General features: G+C 45.0%; 1 protein-coding gene across 4 annotated transcripts in view; it reads right to left on the bottom strand.

The window, feature by feature from the left end:
* adarb1b (adenosine deaminase RNA specific B1b) overlaps positions 1-22,895 on the bottom strand; it is a 102,094-nt gene that overhangs the window by 40,590 nt on the left and 38,609 nt on the right. Inside the window, exon 3 of one of the 4 annotated variants that reach the window (XM_028991355.1) lies at positions 10,377-10,527. The exons of the other annotated variants lie outside the window; for them this stretch is intronic. The gene's annotated coding sequence lies outside the window, so the exon portion shown is untranslated. The remainder of the gene's footprint in view (positions 1-10,376; positions 10,528-22,895) is intronic. 4 annotated transcript variants of the gene reach the window in all.

The following is a 22,895-nucleotide window of genomic DNA, read 5'->3' as shown; positions in this document are numbered from 1 at the left end:
ACTTGGAAGTTTACCACATAGCTGAAAGATTCTGAAGCATTTTCCCCCTCTGTCATGCACCAGGACTATTGTTTTTCCCATCTATATCTTCTCCCTGGTCAGTTGTGAAGGTGCCAGCTCATATATAACAGGCAAAGCTGAATTTATATTCCAATAACAAGAAAAACCTACATAAGTTTTGATATTATGAAAAACCCCAGACAGGACCCCAGAGGACAAGTCCAGAATCAGTAGCAGACAGAATATGGGTCCTTCACTGCAAATTCTGTGGCTGCCTTCGGGGGGCTCATGGTTAGTTGCAGGCCTAAAAAACAACATCCATAAAAAGCAACGTGAGATCGTAATCCCACCTCTTAAAATCCTTAACAAAGGATTTCCTTCAAAGAAGAACCACAGGCCAAGCTAAATATGCTAGAAGACGCGTGCATCCCCAGAAAAGACCACTAGGGACATATCCATGTTCAACACAGTAAAACTCCTCAATAAAAACACTGAGCGAAAGAGACATCCTGGAGGGATAAGAGAAGCGGTGAGGATAGTTATTATTGTGGCAAAGAAAACAAAAATGGACAAGGGGCATAAAAAGAAGACAAAAGCCAAAATGGGGTGATGGGTTAAATGCAGTTAAATGTGTTAAATGCAGAGGACAAATTTCACTGTGTGCACTGTGTGCTGTGCTGCTGTGTATCACGTGTGACAATCACTTCACTTAAAAATGAGAGAAGAATGGAGATCCCCGACATCAGAGCTGACTTCAGGCGCTGCACAGTAGCTCGACAGACTGTATTTATGACTGCTGGCAACAGCCTCACAGAAGTTGACATATGACTCTCGTTGTTATTATTATACATTTGACTAATTTTCAAAAGTAGTTTTCAAAATTAATAAAATATTGTTGTGGTTGTTGTGTATTATACAAGGACTGACAAATTCTGCTCTACAAATCCCACCTATAACTGAAACAAATTTATTCATAGGAAAAAACAAATCCCTCCTCATGAATGCATTTCTTATTCTCCCTTTTCTTATTAATTAATGTCATTTTTTTTATTTCCATACAAACTCTGACATCTCCCTCAGACTACTCATATTTTCTCTTTTCATAAGCCACTGTGTTCTGATTTTCATTTGCCCAATTTTATGCCCAACTGACTGAATATGAGTGAAACTGTTTGTTTTATTTCTGTATATTGTCTCATCATTTGTCTGTTTCCACTGACACTTCGATGTCTCCTTCACTACCCATTCGGAAGAGGGTTGCCTCACTTAAAATATTTCCAATACACTGGGAATTTATAACAATCTCTGACATGCTGCATACTTAAAATATGTTTTATTACTTTTATTACTTTCATTTACAATATCATGTTGCAAAGAAGACAGTGAAAGTGAAGTGGGCAGCCATGACAGGTGCCCGGGGAGCAGGTTGCTGGGACGGTATCTTGCTCAGTGGCACCCTGGTACCTCAGCGGTCAGGGATTTGAAGTGATTACAGGTTACCTTACCCGCTAGGCCACCGCTGCCCTTTAAGTTTTGGAAGGCAGCATATCATCTATTTTTAAATGGTTTTAATGCTCTATGAACAAACAAGACATGGACCTTTGTATGCAGTTCACTTGATCTATGACCTATGCACATCCCTCTGCTGGCCCAGCCACTTGGTTGTGTAACGACGGGCTCTGCCCTCATTAATTCTCGTGATCCGCTCGGCCCGTGCAAGCTCCCAGTGTCTCGCTCGCCTGAGGAACACTGGATAAGTCAGTTTGTTTGGACTGGCCAGCGTGACTGGTCCTATTCAGAGCAACGGTGGCCCAGCAGCCACAGCGCACAACTGTACTTACAGGATGTGGCACATACTCATAATACTCATAATGAACGAAGTTACCTATCACAGCCACGGTGTGCCCTCTGTACACTACCTCACCTTCAGAACCTCCTCAACAGGGTAAAGGTGAATGTCGCCGGTCATTACAGTGGAAACGATGATGTTTTTGCCTCCGCCATATGCTCTAAGGTAATGAACCACCAAACTACAAGGCCCTAGTTAGTCAGTGACCTAAAGGCAAATATAATTGTTGTGAGTAATGAGTAGCCTTCACCTGATGTCAGGCCTGACCTTTAAAAAGAAGTCAGCAGGCTCCAGCTAATGCTTCTCTCTGTAAATCGTTCTGAGGAATCAGCAGCCACGACTGCGCCACATGGTGGAGCCCTTGCATTTCAGGACGTCCGAAAGGTTCTGCGATTCCATCTCTGTTCCAGATTTCCCTCAGCAGCAGCCCAATGGGGACACACAGGTAATCACTTGTTTTGGTAGTGTGGTGAGAGTGTTTACCTCCTAATTTGTTTCTTGGCACCAGTCCCTTCACTCAAGGTGAAAGACTCATAATTAGATTTAGATGGCAGGGAACTAAAATCTGGCTGCGCACGTTCCATAATAAGTCCCTTCAACGACACCAGATGTTTAGGATGGCACTTTGCAGACTTCCTCTCGGTACGCCAGCTAAATGTGTGGCCTTTTGTTGCAAGGGCGCTGCACGTTCCGCAGTCCGCGAGATGATTTATGTCCACTGGGGGAAATGGCATGCAGCTTCACACCATTGGGCCTGTACTGGACCGGCAGGTTTAGAAGAATGATTCATGAAAGAATGGATATAACATTGAAAAGCCAAAGAACGGGTTGTTTAAAGGTTGCAAATGGCCAAAAGGGCCAAACAAACTAATGAGAAGCGGTTGTGTCGCGTAGAACGCCATAAACTGCCTTTGTAAGCTTAAACAGTTGATGTTTCACTATCACAATTAGCCAGTTCCTACCACAAGTGGCGACATGGGTTACTGTCTCGCATATTATTGTGCCTGGAGGGTCATTAGTTAAAATGAGGTGTATCCTCCATGGAGGTCTCGTTTACTGTTACACTGTTCAATCGGCAGGCGTGCCGACACTCGCTGTGGAATCGGGAGTGATAATGAGCTTTGTTCCTCCCCATCTTTGCCCCCCAATAATTATGGGAGGTTTGCACGTCCACATTCATCGTCTGTCATCACCTCCCGCATCTGGATTTGGGCCGCAGGGCTGATACTGCTCAGGGCTGTTTGCAGCAGCAGAGTGGCGGAGAGCATTGTGAAGTATCACGTTGCCGAACGGCGTCGTTCGAAGCGCCGAGCCCGCAGACAGAAATGTAAACACCCTGGCCATATTCTGTTCAAACACAGAGCAGGCATTCAATAGCTGAGGACCTAAATCACCCAAACAGACAGAACAAATCAAACAGAGGTGGGGGGGGGGGGGGGGGGGGGGGGGGGGGGAGGGGGGGGGAGACAGAGAGTGTGAGAACTCAAAAAAAAGGAAAAAAAAATACATACACCTGCTTCCCCTACCGGAGCATGTCTTGCAGCATGTCACATGGAAGCAGTTCTGCGTCTGGCCTGAAGGGGGCAATAAAGGTCTCATCCAGCGCCCATAGGTACCGCGGTCCTTGACAAGGGTGCAGGCTGTCAATCATCAGGCCCCGGGTAAGAGTCCATCTCTGAGCAGACAGAAACTGCCAGATTGAAGGACAACCAGATCGAAAAACACTAGATGTGGAATTAACCTTGACTACCCTGCTCCTGCTCCAGAGAAACTACTGCGTAAAGTGGTGAGGAGACAAGGACAACATTATGGCATGAAAAGTCTTCTCTAACAGAAACAGAAGTCTGCTGACTCCACTGATTGAGGGCTGGGAACAGTAAGGAAGCGGAATTCCTGCGGTTCGGCGCGGCGCATGAACTTCCGCTAACGAGAGTTGTTGGGATATTTAAACATATTTAAAACATGCCTGGCTTATATCCTCCGAAGCCTCTGTTATAATATCCCCCATTGCAGCTGGCATGCGGGGATTTAAATATTTATCGTGGCAGTGATCGTGGACAAGCCTCATAAAAGGAAGCAGGCAGAGGAATGTTTTGTCCTCAAGCCCGGGCCGCCACCAGCACAAAGAGCCCTCACACACAACGGCGGCACACACTGCAGTGCATGCAGAGTGATGGATGGCCGTCCTGGCGCTATAAAATCGTTGGGGGTGGTTTGAGAAGAGGAGGGGCTCTCCGGCGGGGTCGGAAGTATGGAGAGTGTTTAAAGGCTACTTGTGCTCTCGTCGGCCCTCAAAAGCAACCTGCCAGGAGATCTCCGGACAGGCACTCCGTTCTCACCCGCCAAAGTCATTAGCAAAGGACCTCCGCCAACTCACAAGCCAACACCAACTGTACACATAATTCCCACTAAATACTAAGTGGTCTTAATTGGAATTTCACAGGAGGGAGTGGGTTAGGGGAAGATAAGCGTTAACAAAGACCCATGTCTTGTTTGATGAACTCCAAAATATACAATCTCTGATATCTAAGATGCTGTCTTTGTTGCCGTCTCAGACATTTCCCACTTTGAAGTGGCCCATTTGGGTTCTTGGCAAGCAGTGAGGCCAGAGGGCATCTTGTTGCTTGCTAAAACAAAATACCAGTGGGTCCAGGCAGCCGAACAATTCACCACGAATAGGAACGGTAATGAGGAATGAAGGGAAACTCCAACAACACTAACACTTATAAAAGACCTTCACGGCCATTAAAAGTTGCATAAGGTGTTAGTACTGGGTAACACTCTCAACTATGAACCAGAAGACCCAGATTCAAATCCTACTTTACTACCATTGTGTCCCTGAGCAAGACCCTGAGTGTCTCCAGGGGAACTGTCCCTGTAACTACAGATTGTAAGTCTGTGATTTTAAGGGGGTCTGATGAATGCCATAAAATGTAAATGTAATGCAAATTTCACAGCAGCTCATAGCACATAGACATAATGGGAGTCCTGGTTCCAACATACTCCAGGGTCTGGTGGTGGTTGAGACTCCCTGCTTCCTTGCATATTAAGCTCTCTCAGAAGGCAAGGGCTCTATATATATAGACACACACTTCTCTCTAAGACCTAAAATCCTAAATTCACTTCCCAGGATGGGTCACCTGTGTGTGACAGATTCAGGTTGTTTGTTTGCGCTGCGTTTTCTGCTCTCAACTCTGCCCCAGTAGGGTGGCGAATCTGGGTCAGGCCTCTGGGGGGGAGCCAAGTCGACATGGGCCAGCCAGCTGGCCATCACAGCTGGAGTTTGCTGCAACCCGCGAGCTGCGGTAAAGGGCCAAGGGCGGGTACCTGCAGTGCCACCTGAGCTCTGATGAGACCCCAAGGGACACGACGGGCTGAACTTCCCATAAGATGAAAGGGCTTGGGTGCAAAATGGAAGCTGATCATAAGGGAGTAAGCACCACTATGATGAAGTATCAGAATCAGTTGGTGTTGTATGTATGAGTGTCCATTTTGGTCTTGCAATTTGGACATCGCACAATGACCTACACAGTGACCTGAGTAATGCTTTGATTATTGCATGTTGCTCACCAATAGTTTAGACTTGCCAAAATTTAATTAACAGTTCTTACAACACATGTTTCCCCCATCTGTTCAATTTTGAATCCCCTTAAATCAGCATAAGCTAATTATTGGTTTTCAAGTGTTGAAAGGTAGTGGTGGCCAGATCCCTCCAAAATCGGTGTATAACAAGTTTTTCAGGCAAAAGGCCCAGCTGTGAGGAGCAGGATGACATGTTAAACCTGCTATAGTTGAGATGTGAGGGTAGAAAAAATAACAGCTTCAATCCTCTGTGCAGTGCTTCTGCGGAACAATGCATTCCACGTTCTTTCCCACGCAGAAGCCATTCAGGCATCCAGGCTTGAGTTACAGCACTTGTGTTTTAAGTAGGCCAGGAGAACAGGAAAGAGGAACTGAGTGCCAGGCTCCTGACAGCAACTATTTGGGGGAGGGATTGTTTTACACCTGGCTAGGTGAGGCCATCTACCCGACAGAGATGCAATACCTGCAAGGAAGGTGTTTCGTCCCATGTGACGTCTGCAGTGTTTCGTCCCATGTGACGTTGACAATAGCAGGTTTAATGACAAAGCTGTCAATCATTCTCATGGGCTCCTCCTAATTTAAACTCATAAACGCAGTGTTCTGGATGACAGGAATTATTGACAAAAAGGGACGTTTCTCTTGTTCTGACCAGTCCCATACTGGTGTTTTGTGTGATACAGAATGGTGTGTGCGTCCTGTGGTGGGCGTGGGTCCACTCGCCCTTGACGGGCTCCGGTACCTGCGACCTTGATATGGATTAAACTGTTATAGTTAGTGAGTGATTGAGTAAGATAAATGACCTACTGTCAAGCCTAGTGATGTTAGTATGACATGACAAGGCTATTGTTCTTCAACTAGGACAGATTCCTAACAAGATAAAGAGGGCACTGAACGTCCCAAAAACGGCAAGCCCTTTCAGCGTAAAGCCCTTTCAGGAGATTTTCACCTTTCAACACGGTAACGATCTGAAGGCTTCGCCCTAATTGATTCACTACTCTTAGTCGAGACCTAAGCAAGACCTTGTGTGTTAACCATCTCTCTAAAATCCCCTGGTTTCACTGAGAGGCCACCAGGCTCGGTGCCATCGCACCATCTTTCCATCTGGCTGCCGCTCTCCAAAGCAAACACAGCCACTTCCGCGGGCCATGAAAACAACACGCTGCTTTGTAACTCCTGAATAATGTCTGAGAGACAGATAGAAATAGAAGCAGAGAAGGGGGGTCGGGCAGCAGCTCTTCGCCTGTCCCCGTTCCGGGGGCCAACAACAAAAACAGCAGCCAGGCGGTCTCTTCATTTCCCACTACGTTAAACACTTGGCCCTCGTCGAAACCCTGAGGGGCGCTGGGCTGGGCTCCACCCAGCTCTCCTGACGAACCACTCCATCCATCAGTCCGTCTGCATTCACATTTCAGCTGTTCCCCTCCGCAAATCACTTTTTAGACACATGGCATTAAACCTTAACGACAGGCAGTGATGTGGAGGCCCACTGATAGCAATTGGCCGTGCGGTAGGACGGCTGAATGATGTAAAGGTGTGGTAAATGGGGTCCACCTTGGCCTGTTTTATGCCCTCCAGTGCTCCTCGGAAGACTGAGGAAGCTGAGTGCTTTGGCTGTGGCAATATTTATCTTCTGCGGTGATATTTATGTGCCGCGGATGCGCTGGGAATGTGTAGTGCTCACGTGTTGCCGCAGTACACAGTCAGCGTTCTTGGATAAACACTGCATCTCTCTGGCATCTCACGCCCCACAGCAGTCATTAAATATATAAAAACCCCTGCGTCATGCTCTACACTTCGCTTTCATTCCCTGCTCTCCGCTCCTCTACAGCCTCTCAAATATTTACCAGCTCATTCAAATCACTGAGGCAAAATCCTTGTGCTTTTAATGTGTGTGTGCGTTTCCTAGTTGAAAATGTAAAAAAAAATAAAAAAATGTAATGCCGGTGGGACTGTATTATACAATTGAGATAAAATTGGGGTTTTAAGGTGATTACGTGCTCCAGGAACACTGATCTGTTTTACCTTTGTTTAACAGCACAACAGTTGGACCATAGAGCACAGCGGAGTTCTAATGAACAGGAGATCCTACCGCATGCACGAGAACATACAGCACAAGGTCAAGGACAAGGATCAACATGGAAACCTAAATGGAAAAATAAATGAATAAATACGGGAAGTGAAACCTGCCAGGAAAAAAATAAACTGAGTGCCACAACTAACAATTATTAATCAATTGATTCTATTTAGTGTTAAAAAATATAAATAATAAAAATCAAAGCCAGTTGTAAGAGTACAAGCGCTGCCCTATGAACTTAATGCTACGTTCAATATATATGGAAGTTGGAAATTGCAATTATTTTACATAATTTGTATTAATCTCTATAAGCAGAAAATGTATATTTTAATCCCCTTTCATAGTTTTTCTGCATGACAACTTCTCCTTCATGCCAAGAAATTATATAATAATAACAATAATACAAATAATAATAATAATAATAACATAATTGTCTGCAAATTATATTAATTTGTTCCAGGGCTAAGTGCAAATAGATATGTGTATAATTAAACTATGATTAGGCTTTCTTTAAAATATTGATAAGAAGTGCTGATCAATTGTTAAAAGATAATTAATCATTCTCAGCATCAAATTTGATGTTTCAAAAAAAATTTTTTTTACAGTCCATTGATATCATGTGCTGTACAACTGCCAACTGGCTGGGCATTCAGTATTGAATTTTAGTCATATGTATGAATTAACATCTCTATATTTGGAGGGCAAAGGATGCCAATGCTCCAAATTTTCCCTCCATTCTTCATGCAACACAATATCTGATATTTGCATGCAGGGCATCAGCGGTGGATTGACAGCATGATCTATTGCAGGGACATTCTCCATCATCTCCGCTTAAGCACATCATCGTTTCTGTTAGGGGCTCTAATCAATCCAGTCAGCCCTTCTCCTGGGGGTCAGCCGTGCAGAACGGTGGCAGATGTGGGAAGGTAATTTGGAGCCCCGGAGGCATCCTCCGACGAGGCGCTGTGGGTGGATTCATTGCCATTCATTTTAAATAGACCTCAATGGCAAAAAAAAACAAAAAAACAAGGAGGTCTGGAGTCCGCTGGAATTCCCTTGTGACTGTGACCTTGAGAAGTGCAACAATAGCCATCAGATCAAAGACAGCTAAAACCTCTCTGTGCAATCATGGTGCTGTCAAAGTTGAACTCCAGCAGTCGCCCATTACAACACCAAAAATATTATATATGACCAGCAACCCCCAACCCTGTACAAATATACAGTACAAATGAAAAAAGGCGAAGTACGCAGCCCACTCACAGCAATAAAACTCCACTGGGAGAAGAACTCACAGCAACAAAGACAGTGGGAGTAGAAGAACATAAGAGGAAGAAAGAATAGTGGCCCCAATGATGCAAAGTGAAAAAGCCTTGCTGTTTGATGTTTTGGACACTGCGTACATAAAGAATGAACCCAAGCTAAAAGATCCAGTGGATACTTGACAAATATATTTCTTGGCTACACATTTCTACTGATGGAGTTGGCCTGTTACCCTGGTAACCGGACAACTCATTTTCACCTTCAGAATCATGTATCTCCATCTTGCATACTTCTACTGCACTGTAAGCCCTCACCGTCGAGACAAGGGGTTTCTTGTTTCCTGGTTTCAAAGGTGAGTGACTTAAATAAAAAAAATTAAACCACTGCAAAATTTTGAAATAGAAAACCTACACAGGACCTCCTGGTTTATAGGTACTTCTATTAATGTTGAGTTCTCCTTTATCACAAAAGGTTCAATTGAAGAATCAACAACTGTCAGAAACAAATGGAGCCAACTTTAATACAATAATCCAACAAATGGCACAAAAAAACAACACATTATATTGTTGTATATTGATATATTATCTGAAAATAAAGTGGAAGAGACCAAAAAACTCCAGACTAACAAAAGGCTAGACTACAGAGGCAGGGCTCATTAAAAGTGCGGAAACGTTTATTAAGAAGCAAGCTTCCCGCCAAAAACTGATCAAGCTTCATGGCTGTTGGGGAGCCACCAGGTGTGGATGAGGTGGGGCGAACCAGAGAAAGAGAGAGAGGAACATGAATGATAGCAAAGGGTTCGTGTAGATTTTAACCTTCTACGGTCATCACAGCGACAGCCAGGGGAACGAGGCGACTCCGGCTGAGAAACGGCCTCTACCAGATAATGAAAACATACAGACAACCACTTAGTGACAGCAGACAGAGGGGTGGATAACGAACGCAAAAGTAGAACAAGCGACGGTTCGTGTGATGGATTCTCATGTCTCAGAGGTATCCAACAGCTCAGCACAGTATTATTGATAAAGTCCTATGAATAGTTAATAATGAAGACATGAAAAATGGATGGCACGAGCTTTGAAAATGCTTGTAAATGGAAGAAGCCCCCGGAGAGCCCTGCCCACAACGCTCATGAAGCCGCCCTCCCCTGCCGACCGCAACACAACAGGAACCATGGCGTGTAACAAGAAAAAGAGACCAACAAAGAAAAGCGGAAAAACTGGGAACGTTCATTTACATGAACAGACGATGAGGTCATGTTCCTCTTTCTGTTTACTGGTGACCGGTGTCTTTGGCGGACACACCCTGCATGGCGATAATCCCTTAAACAGAAGCAGCAACGCGGGCCATCGGCCCCTCAGCCGGGCCTTCCAGCCACCCAAGCACCGCTCAGCCCCACCTCAGCCACTACCGTGCTGCAATGCGCTCTGCTCTGCGTCCGGGAAAAATGCACAGATAAGCAGAAACGGCAGAGGGAGGGAAAACTGGGCCGTGGACACATAATGAAAAGAGAGAGAGCGAGAGAGAGAGAGATGGAGGGAAGGATGAGGGGGCAGGGCACACATCCGTACATAAACACATTAGCATGTGCATCTGGGCAGAATTCATTACCTTGAAGATGTGACGGGCCTTTGTGAGATGGAGTGTAAAGCGGGAGTTCTGCGGGAGAGCCAGACGTCTGCAGCGCAAAGCCTGGAAATAAAAAGAGCGTCTCCTTGACCCGAGATGCAGATTCTCCGCCTGAAGCTGGGTGGAACGCAAACTGGAAAAGGGGAAAGGAGAGCGCTTTCACTCGGTGCCGCTCGGCAGAGCCGCTCATTGGCATTCCCGAGGGAGAGGCGCGCTGAGCCCACAAAGCCCTCTTTATTTCTCACCGTGGGCAAACACACATCCTGACCACGGCGGCAGTGCGCCGCACAGGCCGAATGGGAGCGAGGAAGGGAGAGAGGGTCCCCTGAGTCATGATCTCAGCTTCCCGCTGATCGGCAGCTCCGCCGTTTCGCTCTTTTCTCACCGCGGCTCAGTAGCATATGGGCCTTTTGGTGAGCTGTTAGCGGCTGAGTCACGAGTCGCCCCCTGACTGTTTGATGCTTTCTTCACGTTTAAAACGTTTTGATCGAAAGCATCCACATCCATTTGAGGGCAGTTCATAGTCAAGAGTTGTCCCTGTGTCAAGGCAAAATTCATCCTTGGTTTTCAAAACCTTCTAATTGCACATCAGATTATTGTTAATATTCACAGAAGCTGTGCATTTAAATGCAGTGCTGTAGTACAATTAACATCATGTGGGTAACACACTCGCCTATGTACCTGAATACCCAGGTTGGAATCCCACTGGCTACCATTGTGTCCCTGAGCAAGACACTTAACCCTAAATTGCTCCAGGGGGGGGACTGTCCCTGTAACTACTGATTGTAAGTCGCTCTGGATAAGGGTGTCTGATAAATGCTGTAAATGTAAATATGCATTTTGTAGGGTGGTAGTAGCCTAGTGGGTAACACACTCGCTTATGAACCTATCCAGTAAAAAGGAGATAAAAATCTTGTTAGGAATAAGAACATTTTTGATAAGGGTCATAATGAGGGTATTATGGGAGCCAAATGTTTTCAGAGGTGGTGCTCATAATGAAAAGTTTAAGAACCACTGATTTAGATATATAACTTTTTTACCACATTGCGTAACCTCTCTTCAAATAGTTCTTCTTCGTGACTGTCCTGTAGTCTCCAGATCCACAAATCCACATCCACAAATAATATCTGTATTTAAAATTGACCATAAATGGGCCTCAAAGCATTAACAGATGCATCCCTGGCGTGGAGAACGTCAGAAAGGCAAACTGAAAACAGATCGATAACTGCCCCTCCTCCCAGCACTGGCACCAACCACAGGGCACCCAGTCTGGGCTGGGTTTTAACTCTGTTAATTATCAGGGGAAGGGAGAGTGCTGCCCCCCGCTACACGCCCAAAGGGGACAGGTCACCCCCCCTATCGCTTCTCCCAAAGCCACTAACTCTGCCTCGCTGAGAGCTCCCCGGGTCCATTCAGTCAGAAAGCGTTAGCGTCCCCTTCCGTGCCAGAGCGGCGCTCCTAACTCCAGGCCCTCACTACTTTCAGGGGGCTTTTGGAAAGAAGGAGATGTGGGATGACCAATAAAATGCAGCGTTTATGTTGTTGCCTGGTTACTGCTGTTTTTTTCCCAGTTTCGAAAGCTTTATCTGGCAGCACTGCTCAGTAGCCTGCTACCACCCTAAATAAATGGTGACAGGCAATTATGGTGGTTGTACTCCATTAGCGTGTGTTTGTCTCTACAAGTATACAGAGAAGCTTCCAGAACAAGAAAACAACTAGCGGTTAAACAAAAAGGAAAAAAAAAAAGAACTGGCTGCTGGTGCTACAGGGGTGACGCAGTACCTTTATTGAAAAAGCCTGTGTGCTGCATTGATCGAGAGTATTGACATGCTGGCGGGCAGTTCGGGGACACAATCTGTGTGCAGTTGTTTTTGCACGGTTTTGCTGCGGCATTTTGGTCAGTAGTGACAAAAATCGGATAGCAGAAAACCAAAAAAAAAGAAAATCCCCTGGGTGTTGCTGGTCACTTCGAAAAGCCGGGAATGAGACCTTAGGTGACTGTTGAAATTATTGTCTCATGTCAGAATTTCAGCGAACGTTACATAGTCTCTCCACGTTCACTCTGTAATGGAACATAATTGTTTTACTTGGACAGCTATTTTTCCACGTGTGAGAAAACAGAGAGAGTGCAAATGACGAAGGAAGAATGGCCTGGATGTATGGAGGAATGCCATAGGCAGTATGGCATTAGAAGCAGAGGAAAAGATCTGCAGTTGACGTGATGTTGAATCTCTCTTCGTTTTTTCCCATCATCACTGGCAATGAACAGGTCCTCGCTATCTCAAAATTACATACCTAATCAAACTTCTAGTTATTTATTAGAATCATAAGTCATCATGACACTCGGCATGTCATAAATATACCTTATCACATGACACAAATCTAGTAATTGAAAGCAAGTCACTGATTAAATTCATTCAATCAGAATTATTGGCTGTAACATGTGTATGGCTGACTGCCTGTTGAGGTACAGACCCCCATATAGATGGGGTCCTCAGTGTCCAGACTGGGTTCCTCCCCCACTGCCCCAATTGCACACATGCATCGTGACCTTCACCTGTGAGTGCCAAAATCGCATCGGTTCATCCAAGTAAACCTGTGTTAAATTTGGAAGAAATTCCCCAAAGGCAATCCTGATATATGGTATATCCAAGAATATGAGGTCCCAGTGACCTTGACATTTTACCAGCTAGATCTAATCAGTTCATCTTTGAAACCAATCCTGAAAAAATGCCTCAAGATATCTTGTGTTCACTAAATGGTGTGTAGGTGGACATCCAACTGAGAACTTAAAACACAAACAAGTGAAAAGAAAAGAAAAGAAAAGAAAAGAAAAAATGCCATATTTTCTCTTTTGCGTGTTGGGAATGTTCACTAATATTAGATTGACCAATCACAATGCTTGAATTACAGCACTTATAATCTATCTACATGTGTTGTTTTGTATCAGTCGTGGTCGCAATCTATAAGAGAGAAAATGGAGGGAAATGCACAATGGGAGGATATGGATGCCGCACAATAAGATCCATCTCTTCATCTTCTGGGTTTCAGATATAATTACTTACCAACTTGCAAGCAGTCCCCTTTTGTATCTGTTCATTTCTCTAAATCCTAATTTTACTTTAGTGATCATTCCCCATGCATTACATTTTGTATAGCACAGGGAAAATCCAGCGCAATGACTTCAAGGGCCCAAATCACATGATCCTGCAAAATGCACGGGCCGTTACAGCTGGACAAAAGCCCAGAACAACCAAAGAACCATATCCTAGAAAGGTGATCTGTCCTCCTCCATACCCTCAACTCTTATGCTGTATCTGGGACATCCAATGGCCCCACAAAAAGAGTTACACAATAATCCGCAATAGCCCTGTAACCCATCAAGGCCCAGAATTACAGAATAAATCCAATCTGGGTGTGGGATTCTCTCTGTGGCACACTGCTGCTGCAGGATTACGTATAAAGGACAGGCCCCAGAAGACAGGCACACAGAGGAGCCCAGCACAGGTATCGAGAGGCGATGTTCGGATCACACCGGCGCTCAGACAGCGGCCCGTCAAACGGCCTTGCTCGTGGCAATGGCTCCCCTTGCAGACCTTGCGCAGGCCTAGGTTTGTACTTGGCACATCTGGAAAAGGGCAGTGCGCAGATGTCTGCTGAAAGCGGGGAGCACTAGCAGGTGGGGGGCGCCGATGACTCAACTGGCCTGTGCCCCGCGGCGTCGGCACAGGGCTCCAGTGTTCCCGAGGCTGCCTGAAGAGCAGCGATAGGTCCTGAAATGAAGAAAGAGCACCAGGAGGGACAGGAAGCCACTCGGTTCTGAGGAGAACAGATGGAGCTTTGGCGGTCTACAGTAATCCTTTATTAGAGCCGGGTCAGAGTGTGGCAATTACACTGACGCTGTACTTGTGACACTGGAGCAGATGAACACCTGCATTCAGAATGTCAGCACGGGGAAGGACCGGGTTATCAATGTCACACGCGTCCTTTGAAAACCCATCTGACACGTCTCTCTCCCTCTCTCTCGCTCGCTTTCATATTCTGCGAGGGAGTGACCAGAAGATGAAAGGGGTGGAGCGAGTGGTTTAGTGTTTAGAGATGCTTTGTTGTGAAGGGGGCTTTTTAAAACGGATCCCTTCAAAGCTTGTGGTTTCCTGGCATAAAAGTCCACATGTGGCTTTTTTTAAGGTGGGGAAGGGACTTAAGACAAACGTCTGTGAGCACGAATGAATGGTCGGGCCTCTGTCATGGACAAACTTTGCCTCAATTCCTGTGTTTGGAACAGTAATTTCACAGCGTAAACCGCTCCCGACCAATCACAGGTCACCAAGGGAAGGGGATGGGCAAGTTTACTTCTTTAATCGAGAACAGCCTGTAAACAGTGCTAAACAACAAGATGCAGCGAGCAACGTAAATAAAACACAGGAATGAAATGAATTACTCAAACCCTACATAGATCCTGGAGGTTTTCATTTGAGGCGCCCGCGGGGCTGACAGGGGTCTCGCCGAAACAGATTGCATTCAGTTTCCTGCTGAGGTGTGCATTCTGCCGCCGTCCCCTCTACCCTTCATCGTCCTTCTTTTCTGCATGGCTTCACGGCTGGAGCTAAGAGAGGGGTGGTGTGGCTCCACAGGAGTTGGAACGCTGCGTCCGCCAAGCTGCAGGTCCCTTGGGGAACAGCACCTTCTCTTAAAGGGGACGTCCGCCATTAATAGGCACCCATAAATGCCATTTAATATCGTTTATTGGCACAAAAGCTCAGCCCCTCAACAGCAATATTTCATGGGGCCAAATCAATAAAAAAATAGGTAAACCCAACAAGAACCTTATGATTAGTTCCGCAGACACCATGGGTAGCCTTGTTACAGCTAATTCTGTTGGTCGCGGCATGCAAATTTTTATTTGTTGCTGTTCGACACAAAGGTCAATTTTGCTTGTGTTTGCGGTGCCAGATCGGCCATATGTAGAGTTCGGAGCCGGTCCCCGCAGTGCCATTTTCTGCATAATAGGATGGATATCCTACCAATCATGGGAGATGACCTATATTTGACCTTTGCTGAAGCAGTTACCCAATAATGTTCTTAATAATGTAATAGAATTCTTAGTGCATGAAGGAGCCCTTGGACTCGACAGGGAGCCATGTGAGCTGATGGAAATGGCGTAAAGAGAGACATTTCTGTACATCAACACTTTAATCTCTCCTGTCCTCTCTTTCACTGTCTGTCCTGAGAGATTTCAAAGATGGTGCCTGCAGGGTGGACCCCTCCAAAAAGGATTAGAGCTGTGTCCTTGAGGACTGGCTCTAACCCCTGTCATCACCGGCCCTTGAAACACGGAGAGGAGGAAGAGATGTGACACAAGGGTGACCACATGGAAACACACCAAATGTGAGAGGAACAGTGGGTTTATGGGCCATTGTGGGACAGATTTCCAACGCACAAAAAAAAGTCTGCTGTGACGTTGATCTATTTTATTCCACAGATCACCAGTTCGACCATGAACAATAATCTAATGCTCACTAATCTGAACAGACCCAGTAATCCCACATCCACCGGCCCACACTGCACTAAACCAACATTGTATTGTGTACATGTTCATAATTTGTAATTATGTAATAATAAAAATAATTGCATGATAGTGACATACATAATGAGGATTGCAGTTTGTTGGGAACAAATTTCAATTCATACTGTGGTTTAGGTCACTGATTGTTTATCGCTGAAAAAAAAGACATGCTGTAAAGTGTGGTGGGGGTTCTTTTTTGAACGATGGCATCAAAGCATTAAGAATGAATAGAGATGGTGTGCGAGAATGAGCTGTGCTGAATAGATGCCAGCTATCAACACAAGCACAACCATTTATAACCATCAAAGAGAAAAAAGGTAATGAAAGTACATATTTATATTCAACACCTCAAACTGGTGTGAGCGGTCTGGTGTGATGCAATGGAGTGAAAAGTGAGGAGGCAGAAAGAGAAGGACTATTAGTCATCTAATACGCACATTTATAATGCATGGCCAGATCAGAAAGCCGAACACAAGGCAAACATGCCTGAAGAGTCATGTCTGTTCAAACTGAGTCAGCTGTGCCAACACTAGCGCCCAAAATCATCACAGCGATGCCAGCTCAATCGGGACACACACTCACACATACACACACACACACACACACACACAGTCACAAGCACTGAGAAAACAAGTGCCTCTATGAGAGGAGCAAACTCTATCTTGATTTTCCTCCAGCCAGGACTGATGGCTGTGATGCAACGATAGTGCCAGGCTGGAAAGCACCGCACCATTCACAAAAAAAAAAAAAAAAAAAAAAGTCACAGATGTTCTCCGTACCCGCTTCTGACAGCTGATGGTAGTGGAGACAGGGGTGGATGTGTGAGCCATAGACATAGGTGAGAAAATCAAACACGTGAACTCACACACTCTTCAAAATCAGACACAGAAATGTCCCCTCCCTGTATGTCCGATTTTGATGTTGACTTCAAATTTTAACATAATAAAGAAATCCCATGAGGTTTGGGAATGAGGACGTCCCCGTTTTTAATTTATGTTATTGTATGGTGAAGCCAATTAGTTTTTAAAAACAGTGTATATCCTGACATACAATTAACAGCAAATTATGGCCAACAGAACGTGCATGGGGGTAACAGAGGGCTTGATGCTGACTCTCCGAGTGTCAGTCTGCAGCGATTGGAGAACCACCACGGCCACGTTGCAGAATGAATCATGCAGCACTACTGCAGATGAGGGATGTAGAGCAAGCTTCCAATGAGCACCGCTTACTAGTGGCGGGGCGATGAAGACGGGAGACGTTCGCTTCCAGCCAGCAGGTAGAACACGGAGTGCAGGCTGCATCTCCATCTGCAGCACTAATTATATCAAGCAAATTAATCATGGAAAACCTGCAATTATCCCACCTCCAACATGTAATCTCACTTCGAGCAAAATGATAAAATCACCTCGCTAGCTACAGTGCTTTAAACAGGAGTGAGAATTTCTTCTCACCCCTGCCCTAGAAGTGAAGAGGCGCTATTTACATGGGCATCTGCTTGATGTTGGTTTTTTTTGTTTTACATTTCTTGTGGTTTATGAATCATTAATGATGCAAAACCTAACCTCAAAAACAATATTGATCTATACACAAATCATATGTAAGACACAAACAAAACAATTTTGCACATGGTGCAACATGTATTGTGCCCCCCCTTTATCTTTCGCCTTTCAATTGAATTCCTGTCTGTAGAATATCAGTACATCAATGAGGAGTTACAAACTGGAAGGAACCGGAGAGATGCAAAGACAAATTAAATGGAGCCAGACACTTCATCACAATTCATGTGCACTGAAGCCAAACGGGGAAAGTTAATGCCTGCATAAAGATGTGTGTCGTTAACATATATCTACATGCCATCATGGGGTTCGAAGATGGGCTGCTGCTGGCAGACAGCACACTAGCTAGCAGCAACCCAGGTAGGTGTGAACAATTTTTTTTAACTATTTCAACGCAAACGTCCATATTCATTTGTTATTATTTTTTTGGCATTTTGTTGTATATTTATTGTATTATTTTCTGTTTTAATCTGTAAACTAAATGACACTTCTACTTTAGAAAGCGTATAGGGACATTTTTTGTCATTTTTTTATGTTTGAATTACTATCCTTTAGAATTTAGGGAAAAAAATGGAAAAACTGTTAAAATAACACTTGTAGAAATAATGTTTTGATTCATGGTCATAATCTCGCAGAAAATATACCGTATGGGTATATCTATGAATAATTTACATGTGTACATATTACAAAAGTATTATTGTTGCTGTTATTGTTGCTTTGTGTGTGTGCATTATTTCAGCCTGAAGGAGTTTCAAGGCAAGTAGAACCAGAATCTCTTTTTAATTCTGAGTCCCTCTGCCCATTGTGTGTCTGTATTTCTTTATACTGGTGGCAGACCCTAAGGCATAGCGTGCTGCTACCCCAAGACAAATGAGCCAGCCGGGGAAGGACAAAGACTCTTAAGAAACTCTTAAAGAAGCACGGACGGCGCAATTATAGGGGCTGACCTTTGCAACCAAAAAATTCACGGTCTGGAAGAAGAAGAAAAGAATATATACTTTCATCCGTCAACACTGCAATATATTGGCTCAGGGACATGAGGGTTGAAGACTGCCCTGTTGGAAGAGAAATCGTGCTCCGACTCGATCTTCGCCAGGCAGTAAACAGGCCTCCGGTGGGGGGTGTTAGTGTTTCCTCGCTGAAAGGGTTTAACGCAAAATGACGGAGCGCTCGGTGAAACAGAGAAACAAAGTGACAGACTGAGGAGGCCGCGTGCATTTTTCATCCTCAAGCTGGGAGATAAAAGCCATCCATCAGTTTTGTGAAGGGCTACGTGTGGTCAGGGAAGTGCAGCCGCCGCTGTAGAACTCTGGGTCCGGAGACGAGGCAGGGTTATAAGGGGGTGGTGGCCAACAAGGGGAAAATGCCACACAGAGCCACAGGACGATTTGAGCCAAGGGTTTCAGGGATTTGAAAGGAGTCTGTGTTTGTGTGTGTCTGTGTGTGTGTGGCATGATTAAGACTCTGCCAGTTTCTGGGTGCCAGCGGCAGAGCAGTGATGGTGTGTGTGCTGCCTGGCATGTCCTCTGAAGCCTTGGCCTGTACACACACACACACACGCACACACAACTCTAACCCCAGTGCTCACACATTCCCACACACGTTTTTGTCAGTAAGTTTCTAGCACGTGTATGATGAAAATTGACAAGGTAACTGACATGGCACGTAGAACAAAATTTGGACACGGTTCTATTTATTGAGGAATTTGGCCTGATTGTGTTCTTTGAACAGAATACAATCTGCACTCGGTCTGGATCTGGATCAATTGTGCCACGGTGCTTTTCAGGTACACAATCATACTTTAACACAAGAATTTCACCACTGTTACCATGGTGTTACTGGACGTCCAGTAAAGATAGTCTCCATTCCCACCATTACCGCCAGGAGACCCCTATTACACACAATCATCCAGCACTGCCAACTGAAAAATGCACAAATCTACACAATAAGTTTCAGAAAAAAACCTCTGAACAAACCCTCTCTACCCCAGGGCTGTGTCGGGGCACGACATCTGCAGTATTAGAAGGTAATAATGTTAAAGAATAAAGAAAAACAAATGATTGTCTCTCTGTGGAATTAAAAGCTCAGACTCTTCCCTCCGGGACACACAGGACTTCCGAGGGCCACGGAAAATGCATGTTGCCAGGTACATCTGCACCGACTACTAAACTGCTGGTTTTACAGGCCATTTTACAAACTGCCACAGAGCTTTGATATGAGATAGCCCACTTTCATGAGCCTGGGCCAAAAATAGATTAATTTCATGGACTAAAATTAGAACCTGGGAATGGGATAAAATACAAATATTTCAGAAGGAGAGAGACGGTGGGTTTGGGTACTGGGCTATCCTCATATCACCCCAGATACACGCTAGAGGATTACGCACATCTACATAATCGCCGGCATCGACCGGCAGGCACAGGCGGGCCGAGCGACGAGCAGAGCCCTTCCTTCCCCGGGGATTCAGCCAGACGCACGGTTATGGAAGAGGACAGGGAGACGCTCTTCTCCCTTTCACACTACCTGCTCTCGCTCAAAGGCCATTCGATAATGACCCCAGATCCAACGTCATGGCAGCTGCTGGAACACCGCCGCCAGGAGCGAGCGAACCGGATAGATTTCCTATAACACTGTCAACCGCGAGAAGAAGGAAAAAAATGCAATTGTGGTGTATGACAGAAGGAAAAGAGGACAATCAGACGCACGGAATTTTTGGCCATGAATCGGCACTCGGTAATTATACGAGGGCTTGCATACACAAATAAAAAAAATGCTCTAGAAAAGCACCGCTGCCCTGCACAGGGATGCTGCAGGCGTCTCGCTCTTTCTGCCGGCTCTCAAATGTGTTCCACGTGGGACTGTGCTCGCAGAAACCTACCCAGAGTGACAGAAGTTAATAATGCACATGAAAGAAGGCAGGGATCTTGTGTTCACTATTGGTGGATTTTTATGGGGCGGTTAAAAAAGGGCTTTGCCTCCCTTTTTTCCTCACACATATAGCAGTCTTTTGAATATCTAAAAAAAAAAACTGTGAGGACCCTGACTGATTGGAATACAGGGAGTGAGAGAAACTCCGGCTCCTCCGGCTCCTTTCGCTACGTGGGTGTGGGAAGGTAGAAAAGCACCCCGAGACAGCCGTTTTTAAACATTAAATAAATATTACCCCCTTTACCTTGAAATTGTTTTTCTCTAACATTGTCTCGTTTAATTCAACTATTTCATTTTTAACTAGTGCTAAGCGTAGGATTTGTGTAAGGTCAAAACCGCCCTCAGGATTTGCATAACTAAGTAGATAAAACATGAAAGAACCACGGCCTTTAAATGATGTTTAAGCACGCGATATACTGACCGGTGTGAATTTAAATCACTCAGATAGAGGAAGGAGCGTTTGAGAGCTGGCAACCCCTCCCATTAAAACTCTTCTCATTTAAAACATCATAAAACTCTGTGTTCTGGATGAGAGAAATAACCACACGCACGCGCCAATTGCATCTGACACTGGCTAAGAAGGCCCAGTTTTAGTATTTAGCACAGCACTTAGCAGCAAAATGCACGTACATGTAACGATCCCGATGGCAGAGGGGGCGTGGACGTCCCTGGGACAATCTTGGACCCGAGCAAGAAAAGAAGACGACCACCACTATAAAAACACGGCGGGGACCCTAGATCCTCGCTCGTCCATACTGGGAATTTCCCTGCTGGTACTGTCTGCGGACTGATCCCTGAACCCTCCCCACTGGCCTGAGCTGCTGTTCTGTCTGACTAACCCTGCTTGGCTCTGACTTCTCTCTCTGCACTGCTCCTATCCTGAACTTGCCAGTGCGCTACGGCCTTCCCCTCCTGCTCAACACATCGTCTCGCCCGTCACAGCCGCACGCCCTGCTCTCCCCTGTACCTCCCACCTGCGGTAAACCTGGACTCAGCTCAGCACGCCTGTTTCTCCCCCTGACACTACAGGTTTTGTGCAGATGAAACTTCATGATATATTTAACGTCTCAGTATGGTTTCATATGTTACCATATAATATTGTTTCATTAATACAATGTATTATATACTTTGTGGATTAATCACAGTATATTATACCTATTAATTGCATGTGAAATTAAAACTGGTTTGCCAATTAATTGAACAATATAGATCAGTCTATTTCTGTGTACTACTATCTACCCACCATCTGTTTCTGTTTGATGTACCTGATGAAACATTGCACGACAATGTTTTGTATCATAATTTGTATCAAAACATAACAAACACCTCATGCACTAGTACCAGCATGTGGATTAAGATATTTGAATGTTGCTGCAAGTGAAATATCACTGAGCTATATCGAGCGAGACATCTGCGGGCGAAGATTTATTACTTGCGATATTAGCCGCATTCCTAATGGTGAAAAGCATTACACTGCACTGCGGCCCTGCGTTCTCCATCTGCCTGGTCATCTATCAGTGGGGAGTAAAAGTGGGCCATGGACCACAGCAGCAGAAAAAAGAAAAACCCTCCTGTTATATTGCAGAAGCGGACAGCTGGACAATGGGAGGGATTGTGGGTGACTGGGTGACTGCACTGACATCAATAAATGGAAGATAGCCCTCCACCCGGGCTTCTGGCGACGCTCTGGGGGGCAGTGGAGGGTGGTGAGATACAATCATTCAGATTGGGGAGAAACTCTGCTGCGGCTCTGTCCAGAGATGTGTGAGATGTGTGGGATTTGAAAAAATTCCAAATTAAGACGTACTCTTGCAACTTATTCATTATTTGGTCAAGAGGTGACAGTATAGGTGGCTTCGCATGAATTGTTTAGAAATGATTTTGTTGTGGCTGAAGTGACATGAAGCAAATTAAGCCAATAAACACACACACACACACACACACACACACACAATGGCCAACAAACTCGCCTATGAAACCAATGATCAAAGGTACAATGTCAAAGGTTCAATTACCACTAACAACCATTGTGTTATTGGGTTTTGCCTTTGCTCTGTCCTCCATCTGCCTGTGTTTTAATATATTCTGTTTTTTTTTTGTTTCATTTTCGTGTGCTCAACATTCTATTCAAAGAAAATGGGACACGACTCTTATTTCGCTGGACACGGAGAAGGCCCTCGATAGGGTTGAATGGACGAATATTGGGCAAATAAATATAGTAAAGATTAATATATTGCTCAAACTATTATCTTTATTTCCAAATACCCCTTTGGAAACACCTGATGTATGTTTGGAAAAATCACAAAACTTTTATAATTTCAATAATTGCCAGCAAAATAGTTGCATGTTAAATCATCTGGTAACGATTGCCAGCCTGGCCGCCTGTGAGGAGAAGCTAGCGGCTGCCAGTGGTGTAGCAATGTCAGTTTCACTGAAATTTAACTTAAGTAA

This window comes from Denticeps clupeoides, chromosome 9 (genome assembly GCF_900700375.1).
Source record: "Denticeps clupeoides chromosome 9, fDenClu1.1, whole genome shotgun sequence".
Classification (NCBI taxonomy): Eukaryota; Metazoa; Chordata; class Actinopteri; order Clupeiformes; family Denticipitidae; genus Denticeps; species Denticeps clupeoides.
Note: the sequence above shows the minus strand (reverse complement) of the source record. Positions and strands in the feature narration are given on the sequence as shown.